At 40.0% G+C, this 15849-nt stretch overlaps 1 protein-coding gene across 2 annotated transcripts in view; it reads right to left on the reverse strand.

Annotated features, from left to right (window-relative positions):
• KEA3 (K+ efflux antiporter 3) overlaps positions 1 to 15849 on the reverse strand; it is a 365310-nt gene that overhangs the window by 194868 nt on the left and 154593 nt on the right. The window lies entirely within an intron of this gene.

Here is a 15849-nt window from a genome sequence, read left to right on the forward strand (position 1 = left end):
TCTTTGAAACGGGATATTACAATCGTATCAGAGCATAGATCTGGCTCAGCCTGTGGAGCTAGCAATCTATGACACCAAACGAAAAATCCTACATCTGTTACAGAGGTAGGAGATACAGAGACACTGGGCATAGGTTGGAGAACACCTACGAAGAAGGAGACTGTGTTCCGATGGTGGACGCAGAACAGGGGGAGCCTGTGGTGGACGCAGAATAGAAGGAGCCTAGGGTGGACACAAAGCAAGAGGATCCGATGGCAGATGATGACGGAAAGAAATTTGCGGACATGCTCCTCAAATCAGTGCAGAATTTGTCAAGGCAGATCGAGGTGATGGGGCAGAGATTCACGGCAGTGGAGGCTAAACAGCGTGAGAGCCCACAGGTTTTCCAAGTTGGATAGGGATCAGGTGCATCTCACCATTTGCCAGAGCAGGCTGCCACTCAGCGTGATACTACTCAGCAAGTGGCCTCACATGCCTCTATACGCTCTACCATGCCCACTTTCCTAGGAGCAGACACGGGGGTCGGAGCACAGCAGGAGGCAGAGCCCGGTCACATGGGCGATTATTTTGCAGAGTACCAAGCCTATGGGCAGGAGTTCAGGGATGCTCTCTCATTTAGAGACTTTGTTCAGCTCCAGCAAGATAATAGACCCCGCGACCATCACAGAGGATACTGACATTATCATGATGAAGACACCCACCGCACAGCTAGTAGATTTCACTTGCCTATGTTTGATGGCTCATCAAACAGTTTGGCAAAGTCTTGGGTGGAGAAGCTGGACATCTATTTCCAACTTAACCAGATGTCGAAGACAGAGGCCATCAAGGTGGTGACATTACATTTGGATGGTGAGGCCCAGGACTGGTGGTTCCATGGGTTGGTTACACTCGGACACTGCACAGTGACGACATATGCCGAGTTCACCAGGAGACTGATAGAGAGGTTCGACCGGAGGGATCCGGAACAGCATTTTGTTGAGCTAACGAGGCTCAAATAGACCGGAAACCCAGAGACCTACATTGCAGACTTCTTGAGGGTTTCAGTGATGGTGCCAGATCTATCCACGGCACGGAGGATCTACACGTATGTTGAGGGTTTAGCAGAGCCACTTCAGGGTCTAGTCAGGTCCACTAGACCAGCCACACTCCAGGATGCTATTAGCAGGACCCAGGACTTACAGGATGCCTTACCCAAGACCCAGACACCTTACCCCCAGAGACAAGCTTTCCAGTCTAAGGGGAAGGATGTGAGGATTCCGCCTCCAAAGGGGAATCCTCACATCCTTCCTTTAAGAGGTCCAGGGACTACAGTAAATTAATTATTTTTCTGAATTTTAAGCCTTTGGTCCCTAGGGTTAAGTCAAAGTCAAAATTTTGAGGAAATTAATTCAAAAATTTAATTTTTAAATTAATTAAAATGCATTTAATTGAAAAATTTGAATTTCCTCAATAATTTAAAATTTCGACGGATGAGATTAAAAGAAATTTTGATCCTCATCAACGGTCGAGATTACTTTGACGAGGATCACTCGAACTAGCCGTTGGAGGATTTATCTTTAAATAGGAGGTCATCTGTCAGTCAGTTCATCCGATCTTTGGATCGTGGACTAAGCTCTCAAGCTCTCTTGTATAATTTTTTGTATTAATGCAAAAGTCATTGGGGTTTCAACGCGCTGTAGTGTTCCTCTTCATGAATTTATGGTAACATTGTTTTAATTTCTACTTAATATTATGTGAAAACTATCAATCAATAGCTCTCTTAGAATAATTTGAATACAGATATCTTATTTAGTTTGTTGGATCTAAGGTAACATTTTTAATTTTGATTGGAGTAGCAAGTATCTCTATTTCTTCAGAATTTTATTTTTGTTCTATTTCTCTACTTGATTTGATGGTTGATCTAGTGTTTGCGGTAGATTTCTCAGGTTCTCATTGAGTGTTTGGGGATAGTTCTCGGTTGGACCAGCCAACTCTCAACACATATTTTAAATATTTTGTGGAAGTTTTGATAGATCTGGCTATTAAGAGCCTTAGATTATCAGATCTTGGAGCAGAGTTGGACTCATACTCCTCAGATTTAATAGATCTGTAAATTATTGTATAGATCTGTACCTTATTTGTATAGATCTGTTATTTACTTGTGTAGATCTGAAAATCTATAACATAATTTTGAATTTTAACACTTGCATTTTTTGGGATTTTCTCTATTTTTGTACATATTGGGTATTGGGTTTTTCTCTTTTCACTTGTGCAAAAATAGATCTGAGAAATCAGCGAAGAAAATCTTCAGATCTGAGCTAGATCTAGACCCTGGAGGGCAAGATTTTGGCTCAAAAATTGTTTGCAGGAATAGATCTGAGTAATTAGCCAAGTAAATTTTCAGATCTGAGCTAGATCTAGACTCTGAAGGGCAAGATTTGGGCTCAAAGATTATTTGCAGGAATAGATCTGAAAAATCAGCCAAATAAATCTTCAGATCTGAGCTAGATCTAGACCCTGGAGGGTTGGGCTCAAAGATTGTTTGTAGGAATAGATCTGAGAAATCAACCAAGTAAATATTCATATCTAAGATTTTTCAAGCAGATATGGGGGTTTTGAGACAAATCTGGGCCCTGGAGAGCAATATCTTATCCCAAATATTTTTACAAGACCAACCATTAAAGATTTTGTAATAAATTTGAAAATCGTAAGCAAAATATTTTTTTCAGAACAAAGGTTTTAAGTTTTGGGGCTCCTAAGCCCAGATCTACCTTCTCCTAGCCCAACTCTAGTTCTATTGGGCCTAGTGCTAGCTCTCATTGGCCCTAGATTCCCTTGCTCCATTTCTGATTTGAATATTTGATTTTCTGAAGCTAATCATTGCTGGGTTTTCGCAGAAAATTTGGTAAAAATTTGTGTTTCAGATATTGAAATTTTTTTGGCAACTTGAGCAAGTGATCTTCAAGGCCTAGGACCTAAGGGTTTGATCTTTAAACCATCTTTTTCCTCACTTTTTGCTACAGCAATCATATACCTTTCTAATAGTGGTGAAAAGCACATCTAAAAGGTTTTGAAATTAACTAAAAAATTGCTAAATACATTAATAAGTCATTTATGTTTGATGTGTATCAAGAATTTGGCCTAGATCTACATTTTGCGTCATTGTTAGCTCTGAATAATTCTATTTTTGAAGTCTGAAATATAATAGTGGAGAAATGTCATGTGGGTTAGCCTAAAATCAGTTCCTAAGTTGTCTAATACATTAAGAAATTAATTTCTTGAGTTTGGCATTCATCATTAGGTTTATTTCATGTTTTAATTGTTTTCTGTGATACGTATATCAGATCTAATATAATTCCGGAAATAACATCATAACAAGCTAAAAAATTTTGATAATTCATGTGGGCAAGTTTGAAAAAATTTCGGTAAATTTTTTGCATATAGATATCATTGATAGCTTACTGTTTTCATTGTCATATTGTTGTTGTCATAAAGTTTTTTACTGTTTCCCTAAAAATTAAGTACTCTATCATGGAATTGTGATAAAATGCATATCCTAGTAGATTTCACTTGCCTATGTTTGATGGATCATCAAACAGTTCGGCAAAGTCTTGGCTGGAGAAGTTGGACATCTATTTCCAGCTTAACCAGATGTCGAAGAGGCCATCAAGGTGGTGACATTACATTTGGATGGTAAGGCCTAGCACTGGTGGTTCCATGGGTTGGTTACACTCGGACACTGCACAGTGACGACATATTCCGAGTTCACCAGGAGACTGATACAGAGGTTCGACCGAAGGGATCCGGAACAGCATTTTGTTGAGCCGACGAGGCTCAAATAGACTGGAAACCCAAAGACCTACATTACAGACTTCTTGAGGGTTTCAGTGATGGTGCTAGATCTATCCACAGCATGGAGGATCTACACGTATGTTGAGGGTTTAGCAGAGCCACTTCGGGGTCTAGTCAGGTCCACTAGACCAGCCACACTCCAGGATGCTATTAGCAGGGCCCAGGACTTACAGGATGCCTTACCTAAGACCCGGACACCTTATCCCCAGAGACAAGCTTTCCAGTCTAAGGGGAAGGATGTGAGGATTCCGCCTCCAAAGGGGAATCCTCACATCCTTCCTTTAAGAGGTCCAGCGACTACGGTAAATTAATAATTTTTCTGAATTTTCAGCCTTTGGTCCCTGGGGTTAAGTCAAAGTCAAAATTTTGAGGAAATTAATTCAAAATTTTAATTTTTGAATTAATTAAAATGCATTTAATTGAAAAATTCGAATTTCCTCAAGAATTTAAAATTTCGACAGATGAGATTAAAAGAAATTTTGATCCTCATCAACGGTCGAGATTGCTTTGACGAGGATCACTCGAACTAGCCGTTGGAGGATTTATCTTTAAATAGGAGGTCATTTGTCAGTCAGTTCATCCGATCTTTGGATCGTGTACTAAGCTCTCAAGCTCTCTTGTATACATTTTTGTATTAATGCAAAAGTCATTGGGGTTTCAACGCGCTATAGTGTTCCTCTTCATGAATTTATGGTAACATTGTTTTAATTTCTACTTAATATTATGTGAAAACTATTAATCAATAGCTCTCTTAGAATAATTTGAATACAGGAATCTTATTTAGTTTGTTGGATCTAGGGTAACATTTTTAATTTTGATTGAAGTAGCAAGTATCTTTATTTCTTCAGAATTTTATTGTTGTTCTATTTCTCTACTTGATTTGATGGTTGATCTAGTGTTTGCGGAAGATCTCTCAGGTTCTCATTGAGCATTTGGGGATAGTTCTCAGTTGGACCAGCCAACTCGCAACACATATTTTAAATATTTTGTGGAAGTTTTGATAGATCTGGCTATTAAGAACCTTAGATTATCAGATCTTGGAGCAGAGTTGGACTCATACTCCTCAGATCTAATAGATCTGTAAATTATTGTATAGATCTGTACCTTATTTGTATAGATCTGTTATTTACTTGTGTAGATTTGAAAGTTTGTAACATAATTTTGAATTTTAACACTTGGGTTTTTTGAGATTTTCTCTATTTTTGTACATATTGGGTATTGGGTTTTTCTCTTTTCACTTGTGCAAAAATAGATCTGAGAAATCAGCGAAGAAAATCTTCAGATCTGAGCTAGATCTAGACCCTGGAGGGCAAGATTTGGGCTCAAAAATTGTTTGCAGGAATAGATCTGAGAAATTAGCCAAGTAAATTTTCAGATCTGAGCTAGATCTAGACTCTGAAGGGCAAGATTTGGGCTCAAAGATTGTTTGCAGGCATAGATCTGAAAAATCAGCCAAGTAAATCTTCAGATCTGATCTAGATCTAGACCTTGGAGGGTTGGGCTCAAAGATTGTTTGCAGGAATAGATCTGATAAATCAGCCAAGTAAATCTTCAGATCTAAGATTTTTCAAGCAGATATGGGGGTTTTGAGACAGATCTGGGCCCTGGAGAGCAATATTTTATCCAAAATATTTCTACAAGACCAACCATTAAAGATTTTGCAATAAATCTAAAGATCTGAAGCAAAATAATTTTTTTCAGAACAAAGGTTTTGGGGCTCCTAAGCCCAGATCTACCTTCTCCTAGCCCAACTCTAGTTCTATTGGGCCTAGTGCTAGCTCTCATTGGCCCTAGATTCCCTTGCTCCATTTCTGATTTGAATATTTGATTTTCTGAAGCTAATCATTGCTGGGTTTTCGCAGAAAATTTGGTAAAAATTTCTGTTTCAGATATTGAAATTTTTTTGGCAACTTGAGCAAATGATCTTCAAGGCCTAGGACCTAAGGATTTGATCTCTAAACCATCTTTTTCCTCACTTTTTGCTACAGCAATCATATACCTTTCTAATAGTGGTGAAAAACACGTCTAAAAGGTTTTGAAATTAACTAAAAAATTGCTAAATACATTAATAAGTCATTTATGTTTGATGTGTATCAAGAATTCGGCCTAGATCTACATTTTGGGTCATTGTTAGCTCTGAATAATTCTGTTTTTGAAGTCTGAAATATAACAGTGAAGAAATTTCATGTGGGTTAGCCTAAAATCAGTTCCTAAGTTGTCTAATACATTAAGAAATTAATTTCTTGAGTTGGGCATTCATCATTAGGCTTATTTCATGTTTTAATTGTTGTCTGTGATAAGTATATCAGATCTAATATAATTCCGGAAATCACATCATAACAAGCTGAAAATTTTTGATAATTCATGTGGGCAAGTTTGAAAAAATTTCAGTAAATTTTTTGCATATAGATATCATTGATAGCTTACTGTTTTCATTGTCATATTGCTGTTGTCATAAAGTTTTTTTACTGTTGTCCTAAAAATTAAGAACTCTGTCATGGAATTGTGATAAAATGCATATCCTTTGTTTCATAAACTGAGTATTTTTTTAGCATTTGTTGATATTAATTTGTGAAGACGTTTTTGTTCTCTTTGAACTATAATTGCATTTGAAAGAATCTAAAAGATTTGAAATAAGCTTGTGGTCTAATTGTGATATTGCTAAAAAGTTTATCTTACAATCTTTGTCTAGTGAAGTGAACATTCATTTTGACAATTAAGGGCTTTGATATATAACTCTGAAATCAGATCATAGCATAAGCAATTTTCATCCTTGAATCTAACTTCATCTCATCTTCTAATCACCTAATGCATTCGCATATAAGTTAGCTTTGCATGATAAAATTTACTTTCAAGCATAAGCTTGGTCGATAGAGAGATATGTATCCATCAATCTTTGCTTGAGAAGCCTGTTTTAATAGTACTTGCTGACCTTGTAGTCGTCAGAGTCACAGCTCTCCGCAGTGCCGGAGGCACCGGGTATGTTAGAATTTCAGGAGAGGTATTGTTAATCACACCATAGTGTGCTTCTCCTTATCTTCTCTCTGCCGATTATTACGAAATCAGGCTCAACATAGAAAAGATCGAAGGATTCACATTCACATAGGCATTTAACTAAAATCAACCAAGATTCTTGCATTTCACATTAGTTTTAGGATCTGCATTTCATATAAGATAGTCATTCATCTAAGCAGCGGTTGCTAATCGATTACTTGGTCTTAATTCCCCTAGCAAGATCGTTGACTCCATAAGACACTGGTATCAATCATTCAAAATCTAATCAAATCCTATAAGTCTTGATAAATCTTAATCAAGTACTCGGTCGCTTCATTGTGTCTCCTGAACTACTTAGTTCCCAACTAGTTCTTCTTCATTCCATTTTTCCATAGGGTCTACCCCCCTTAGCCTACTGTAGAGAGACAGCTTAAATGGAGAGATTGGAGATCAAGGTGACAGCCCCCGATCTAAGTCGTTGTCGTGGTGCCTAGACATTCTGAGTGACAACAGGGATTTTTGTTTCTACTATTTTGACTGATCAGTTTGGGCAAGTGAATATTGTAAATTGTAATCTCTTTGTGCTAAACTTTTGAAGAATTATAAGAAGAATTGGTCAAGGGTTTCCCCACATTGGGGTTTGTCCCTGGCTGGTGCCATATCTTGTGTCCTCTTGTGTTGGCTTGTCTTCTACTATTATTATGTTCTATCTGCATTTTACTATCATGTTGATGTGATTGCTATACTAGATATGATATTGGGCTAATAAAGAAAATTGAAGTACAATTTCTCTAAACATAGAACATACCACTGTTATCCTAAAATTAACATGGTATCGGAGCTGAGGTGAAGACAAAGCCCAAGCAAGAGGAGAAGAGCAATCACTGATCAAAGACAAGATTCAATGGCTTCCACATCCTACTTCAAGTCTGATGATAAGCTTCGTGAAAAGTCCGATTATCATGCATGGAAGATGTCTCTTGATTTGACATTAGAAGAACAAGATGTGATGGATTATGTGCAAGGAAAGATTTTAGAACCTCCTTCTAACGCATCGGCTACTGCTAAAACCAAATAAAAGAAAGGCGAAGTCAAAGCCAAGAAGATCATCAGGGATTATATTCATAAGCATTTAGTTGCTCACATTTCCAATTAGAACACATCAAAGGAGATATATGACAGGTTGGTTGGCATGTTTAAATCTAGCAATGCAAATCAAATTATTTTGCTCAAGAATAAGCTGAAGGATATAAAGAAGGGAAAAGGTGAGGATATTCAATCCTACTTCATGAGGATTAATGAGATCAAAAATGATCTTCTTTCGATTGGTGAAGCTAGTGCTGACAAGGAGCTCACTCTCATTGCCCTTGGAGGTCTTCCCCTCGAATGGCATGTGTTCAACACGACTATTCTCAATAACAACAGGATTTCGGGTTTTGAAGAATTGCTGACTAGGTGCTCTCAAGAAGAAACAAGGATGATAGAACTAGATATGCATTCAAATAGGAATGATCCTACTACATTCCCCGCTCATGCTAAGAAGAAGAACAATGCATGTCCTAAGAAGTAAAGTCAAGGAAGACCGGGATTCAAAAATGGAAGGAAGGTTAAATGCTTTGTTTGGAACAAGTTTGGTCACTATGCCACAGAGTGTCCAAATAGAAGGGACACATCTCATGATGATGATCACAATCATTCTAGGGGCAACAACAACAATCAAAGGAATGACAAGTTCAACAACAAAGGGAAAAGGAATGCTTCTGCTACTCAACTTGGAAATGATCAAGCTTATAAAAGAACAAGAAAATCCAGGTATGATGAGTCTAATGTTGTAAATTACAAGCAAAAGGAATTTTATCTTATATCTGCCCTCTCTACTGCCACTCCTTCAGATACTTTGGGAAATTGGTTGATTGATAGTGACGCCTCAAGGCACTACACCGCGTACAAGGAAGCTCTTTCAAATCTGATAGAGAAGGATACAAATTTGGAAATTATTCTTGGAGACAATGCCACCTATCCCGTGAAGGGAGTTGGGAATGTTACCCTTCAATTGAATCAAGGTAACACCATTCATCTTCAAGAAGTACTATATGTACCTGACCTAAAGAAGAATATTGTGTCTATCTCAGTGATGAAAGACAAAGGATTCCGGGTGGCATTCATCGATGGAAAGGTACATGTGTGGAAAACAAATTTCAAAGAAGCATTTACTCTTGGATTCAAGGTTGATAGTGTATAATGTATTAAATAACTTGTTAGATTTTTAAACAAGTAGAAGAAATAAACCAGCAGAATACACATTAATTTTCTAACGGATAGACTTAGAAAATTCAACATGGTATCAGAGCATGGTTGCAGATCATGATCTGAAAATGGGGCACTTAGGCTTCTTGTCCAACTGATAAGAACCTCTCCCACTTTTAAAGCTTAAATATTTCCAAGTCTTATTGATTAACCACTGCGGAATTAAGAAATGCTTGAAATATAGGTGTATGCTTATATTTATTTTTAACTGTTCGCGTGTTGTAAATTAATGTGCTAAAACTGATGTATAAATACATGTAACAGAAAATAAAGCAGCAATAAACAATCACACAGAAACAACAATTTAATTAGGAGTTCACCCACAACTCTTGGGCTACATCTCTGTGAGCTCTAGTCAATTCAACTAGGCTCTCTGGGATTATGGTATAAGTCTTTTTTACAAGCTCTTGGCTTAACTCCTGTTGTTCTACACAGAAACAGTGGGTTTAGACACCATTTTATCCCTGGCTCTTGAAGCTCTAGCTCTTGGCTCTGGCTCTTGACTCTGGCTCTTGGCTCTTGGTTCTGGCTCTTTGGCTCTGACTCTGGCTCTTCGGCTTTGGCTCTGGCTCTGGCTCTTTGGCTCTGGCTTCTTTCTGCCCTTTATCAGTTTACAGCCCTCTTGGCTTTTCACTTAGCTTCCAAGTGACTCTCTTGGCTGCCTTTTTCTTCTGCATTGCCTCTTTTGCCTTAGCTTCCTGCTTTGGCTTCACTTTCAGCGACAGAACCCCCAATAATCAACAACAGCAACTAACAACAACTCAGTTGCCATCAACAACCCCTGTCTCTGTCGTTCTGTGACTTTTTTAAGGCAAATCGGCGCTGTCGGTTCCTTTTCCCTCTCGAGCTCTCTGTCTTCCGGCTTTTGTCCGCTCAAATCCCCTCTCTGAGTGTTAGCAATCATTGGTAAATGCCCTCAGGGATGGATGCCACCTATATTGTAACGGAATGGGTCATCAGCGCTTGAAATCCCTCTATATAGCCATTCTTGGCTTACACAGGAAAACATACCAAACACGGGAAAAATCCGCAGAGAACATTGTTCACTGGACTTCAGATTTCCATAATTGCGCACTATATTCCTATCAGGTCCGCCCGTAAGTCGCCATCACATGTCGCAAGGGCCTACCCCTTTGTATTTTAGAATTGCATTAAAAACGGTGAAAATCCATCATATCGGACTTGAAATAGTGTTCAACAGCGTTAATAAACCCTTTCGGGTCCGTAATCTCACATCGGAAGCATTTCCTTCGCAATCCATTCATTTGGCAGATTTACGAAATACAAAGGAAATTGACATTTCCCGTATTTCAAAATATATCAAACACCATTTATGATTATTATCAGGTCTGACTAATCCATCGCATATATGTATATGTATAAGCCCACTCCTCTGTGTAGCTTCGATTGCGATATCGCGATGCGATTGATCGCAATCGCATATCGCGATAACCCCGGGCCGTTGTAAGCACTTTATTATGGTCACCGATTGTGATATCACTCCGTTGCAATCGCCGATTGTGATGTCATGATCGCAATAACCATAGATTATGCTCCGATATCCTCTGATAGCCACTGCCGATTGCAATTGTTGATCAGATCTGGACCGTTGATCAGCCAGATCCGATGACTCCTGTGCATTCACTGTTCAAGCCTCCGATAGGCTTGTTTTCACTGTTTTCTCATGTTTTTTGGGTTCTGATAGTGTAATCTGAATTTTCTGAAACTTCCCCTTTTGCGATGGTTTTGGCTTTTTAGGAGATTTTGAAGACTTAGAGGGTTTTTAGGACCCATTTTCAAGGGATTTTGCCCCTTTTTCCAAGGGATATAGGCAGCTTCATTTTATGATAACTTTTGCATCCTAAGTCAGTTTTGGCCCATTCAAATTGCAGTAGATTCAGAATGAGACGATCTCTGCAATGGGGCTAGTTCCAGGAACTTCCTTGGACTTTAATTTTCCTCAGTGAGGAACACTTAGACTTAGGAGTCTATCCAAAATCCATTTTGGATCATATCATAGGAAAGTTGGAGGCATCAGCTTAGCAGAGCATTTGCAGCAGATTCAGTTGTCCTGAGTGATAGAGTTGATCCTTGTAGAAAGCGATAGCGGAAGGAGTGACAGAGAGGGACTACGTCATCAGTCTGGGCCAGAGAGAGACAGCGTAGAGGCTGAGGAGGGTAGAAACAGGCTCATGCAGAGCCACGCAAAGGCCAGGAGGGCTGACGCAATTGGCTGAGGGAGCTGTTTTGCCGGTGTTGGGATTGCGCAGAGCCAAAAGGCTCAATCCTTCAATTGTTAGGGCATAGGAGGCTGTGGGTAGTTTGCGGAGCGACGTTGGTGGGGTACTGTGGTCAGAACAGTACCTAACAGGGCAAGACCAAGGTGGAGGGAGTTGCTAACAAAGCGGATTTCTAGCCAAGGAATCTGGATTAGTGTTGCAATTGCACAGACGATCGGAGTGGGGCAACTTGATGTTGGCAGAAGGATTTCCAGGAGGGAAATCGGGACTCAGAGGAAGTCCAAAAGAGAACTTCTGGATGGAAAGTAGAGAGACTCGGAGGAGTCGACAGAGAAGAGCACAGAGATGGTCGTGAATGGGCTGAGAGATCAGGATAGGCTGGACAAAGCGTCCAACTTTGTGGTCTAGAAGGCTAGGATCTTGTCCATTCTAGACAAACATTGCATCAAGGGCTTCGCCTTGAGAACGATGGCTATCCCAGTTGACCCGATAACAAATGATAGGTACGAGGAGGCAATGGCTAAGGCTAAGGACATCATCCTTGATGGGATCAAGGATCATGTGGTACCACATATTCCAGAGAAGGAAATGGCAAAGGAGATGTGGGATGCCTTGAGAACATTGTACCAACATACTTTCGTGCAGAGGAAGATGCTCCTGAAAAATCAACTAAGGGCATACCAGATGCAGAAGGGAGAGCAGATAGATGTCTTCCTCAGTCAGTTGAAGGAGATCCGCAACCAGCTAACTTCCATATGAGCCACACCAGATGAGGAATTAATGGTGAGGACCACACTTAATGCAGTTTCCGAGGATTGGGAGGTATTTTTCCAGAGCATATTGCACAAGACGAGTCTTCCGGATTGGGAAGAACTGTGGGCAGCGCTTTATCAACAAGAGATCAGACGGTTGACTAAGGGTGGGAGTAGCGGCAAAGGGGTCAAGATCAAGAAAGAGAAAGAAGAGGATGCAATTCTAGCATCTGCGGGAAAGCAGGAGAAGAGGAAGAAGAAGGACCTCTCCAAGGTCAAGTGCTTCCATTGTGGGGAACTGGGTCATTTTGCGAACCAGTTTCCGAGGATGAAGAGTAAGGGAGAGGCTTCTGACTCGAAGGCGAAGAAACAAGTCGAGGAGGATGACGATTGTGCCATGAGTGCTCATGTGCCACTAGAGAAGAAGTGGGGAGACATCGAGCTATAGTCAGGAGGACTACAGGCAATGAGGCGCAGGATCCTTGAGGTACCCAACCTCTTGGATTATACCTTGCTACGGGAGCCTTGAAGAGGAGTAGCAAGACTAGTGGATGTTAGTAGAGACAGATGCAGATGAAGCGGCGGAGAGTGCTACAGTGCAAGAGTCCCCAGGCAACGCGAGGCTAGCAGGCTGCAACAGTGCGAGAGGCACGACAGTGTTGCACCAGTACAGGATGGCACAAAGAGGTGTGCAACAGTGCGAGATGCAAGGAATTGTTGTAGCAGTGCAGAGGTCAGTAGAGGGAGCACTTGTTAGCGGCAGAGAGAGCTTCAGCATCGGGAGTGTTTCTAGCCTGACATGGATGTCAGAAGTTGGGTGGATCAGTTACTTACTTCTTAGTAACTGAGTTGCAGTGCAGTAGCAGTATGCAGTAGCACGATGCAACATGATGAAAAGGGGATGCAGTGCAGATGCAATGTTGGGAGGATGGACCAGCAGTAGCACGGATGCAGAGGGAGCTGTCGTACGGATGCAGCAGTGGCAGTGGCAGGGCCATGGGCAACAGTGTTATAGCACCATTTACCACTCTTGGTATATGTGATGCTTTGTTTATGGCCTAGGGCAACCCCTTCTTCCAGACTTGGTCCAAATATATAAAAACAATGTGATATTCCCTGTACACTACTTTGCCCTGAGCTAAAAGCGTGTACACGTGGGTCAGTCAATACCCAACCCGCGTATATGTATTAAAACACTTTAAAAAATTAAATTTCCTTAATTATGGGTGGAGTTCACCGTTTTACCTGTTGATTACCTCCTATTGCCCATGGCTCAATTGTTTCCCAACTAAAAAACTAATTGGGAGAGGTATAAATAGACCTCTATGGGAAGGCCTTAAGGGGAGAAGAGATAGAGTTATTATATTGAGATCATTCCTGACTGAATCTGATGAATCCCTATGCCTCATGCACTTCCCCAAGCTTCAGGAAACCCTTGTTTCCTTGATTATAGATATCCTTCCTTTTGCTTGAGATATCATGGTGTTGGTGATGGAAGAAGATTGTTGAACGTTGGGATAGGATGAATACCGGGACAGTTCCGCTTGGAGCCAGAAAAAGACTCAAGTGAATTCTCTCCATGTTATTTATAGCTTACTACAATAAAAGAATTGTTGTTTTGTTTCCGAAATTAACTATGTTTATGCATCAAATTATGTTTTAATTCATATATGAATGTCATTTTGATGTATGATCAATCATTTGTTTATATGATATAAAATCAATTTCGTGAATATGCTTTACTTCTATACTGCTATGTATGTTCGAATTGAATGATTTTCAGGTTTGAAGAACATCGGGAGTTGCAGAGAGTCTGAACCCACGGGACCTACTCGAACGAGGGAAATCCAGGTACGGTCACTCTTACGTAGTTTGATAATATAAACATCTTGCCTGAGCTATATGAGTATTTCTTGTTATAGTTTGCTTCTGCTCTGTTGGGGTTCTAACCCAAAGCCCTAGGGTGCTTTCACTCGAAACAAGCAGTACAGGATGCAGCAGTGCAGAGGATGTTGGGCGGGGAGGCCTAGCATCAACACAGGGATCAGTGCCGGATAATCAATGTGATACTCAGTGAGGAGTATTATTAGAGCACAGTCCTCGCTAAGAGGGAGTGTTGATTTGGGGTAGCATCGGATGTGCTCTAGCCATGAAAATTGGTGGAGAGGCTATAGCACATGAGATCTCCAAGATCTAGAAATGGTTTGGACAGATTGTACCCAGTTTGGAAGATATCAAAATAATTAATATTTTTAATGGAGTTCCTAAGTCTAAAATTAGAAAAAATAAAATATTAATGGATATTAATATAAAACTGGGTTAGAAGGTTCCAAAAGTCATGGATCAAGCCAAATCTAATATTAGCCATTGATTAGAGATTTAATCTCGGCCGTTGATGGGCCAACAAGAAAAGTATAAGAAGAGGCTTGAGGTTCAGTTGGAGAATACACCAGAGTGATTAGTCATTCATTTTGCTAGAGCAGGGTTGCTAAGCAAATCTGAATCAGTGATCAGCAGCGAGGGGTAGTGAGTACGAGGCAGAGAGGCAGGGACAATACTGGAAGACTAGCACAGACGCAGAGAGAACGAGAGCAGTAGTCAATCTAGGCTACGCAGAGGCAACGCAAAGCCCAGAAAGACTATGTCATCCACGGAGAGGGAAGAGGGAGTGACGTAGAAGCTCCCAGAGGCTACGCAGTGCCTCAAAGCGCTAACGTAGAGGGTCCTGGGGCTGACGCAGGTCAGCAAGAGGCTGACACAGAGGCCGGAAGGGCTAGCGCTGAGCTTCAGTTGTGCCGGAGAGGGTTTCGCGGAATAGGTTTTCTAAATCCCTGTTTCCGGATATAGAGGTATTGTTGCTGTGTATTTTTTTCTGTCAAGTGAGCCGGATTAGGCATCCTGTTGTACTCAGATAGACTGCATAATAATATAACCCTCGGAATAGCTACACCAATTTTCCCGCATCGGGTTTTTCCGGGAACATTGGTCCAAAATAACGGTGTCACTTGTGTGCTTGTTTTCTTTCGGTTGATGATCTGTAAATGTTGACTATATTGTGTCTATTTCGGTATTTAATGTATTAAATAACTTGTTCGATTTTTAAACAAGTAGAAGAAATAAACCAGCAGAATACAAATTAATTTTCTAACAGATAGACTTAGAAAATTCAACAGGGGTTACCTACTTTTGATGGAAAACACGCCTCTCTAAAGAAAAATGACAAAAATAAAATAAAATAACAGAAAAAGTTAAGAAAAAGGTGTCGAAGCAGTAAATCAAAGAAAAAAGGCTGCCTCTCAAAGGTTCACAACAAATAAATTTAACACTCCTAGCCAAAAAAAGGCTAGTTGGGCCAAAGACAGACATAACACATCATTGATGACTTTGAAGGTTACAAGTTTTCCCTTATTTCCCTTCCATAAATTACATCATCTTGCCAACTTCTAACCATGAAACTTAGGAACTACTTTATGTCTTCGGTAAAAGACACATGTAAAAAGGATAAGGTTGTACCACCACTATTTGCTTAGGTGATTTGGTTAATTACCAAGAAAACCATTTCAAGTTAAAGTTTTCCCAATTCAGGTTCTCCATGATAAAAAAAATTGTTGAATATGTGTGATTGTGGAATTCTCACATTAAATTTTTTGTTTTTTGTACATGGTCCTGTTTATTTACACAGTGGAATTAAACACAAAAAACAAGCAATCAATAAACTAATATAA

The sequence above is a fragment of the Pinus tabuliformis genome, chromosome 6, assembly GCF_031772625.1.
Source record: "Pinus tabuliformis cultivar Carrire ecotype Pingquan chromosome 6, CPIR1, whole genome shotgun sequence".
Lineage (NCBI taxonomy): Eukaryota > Viridiplantae > Streptophyta > Pinopsida > Pinales > Pinaceae > Pinus > Pinus tabuliformis.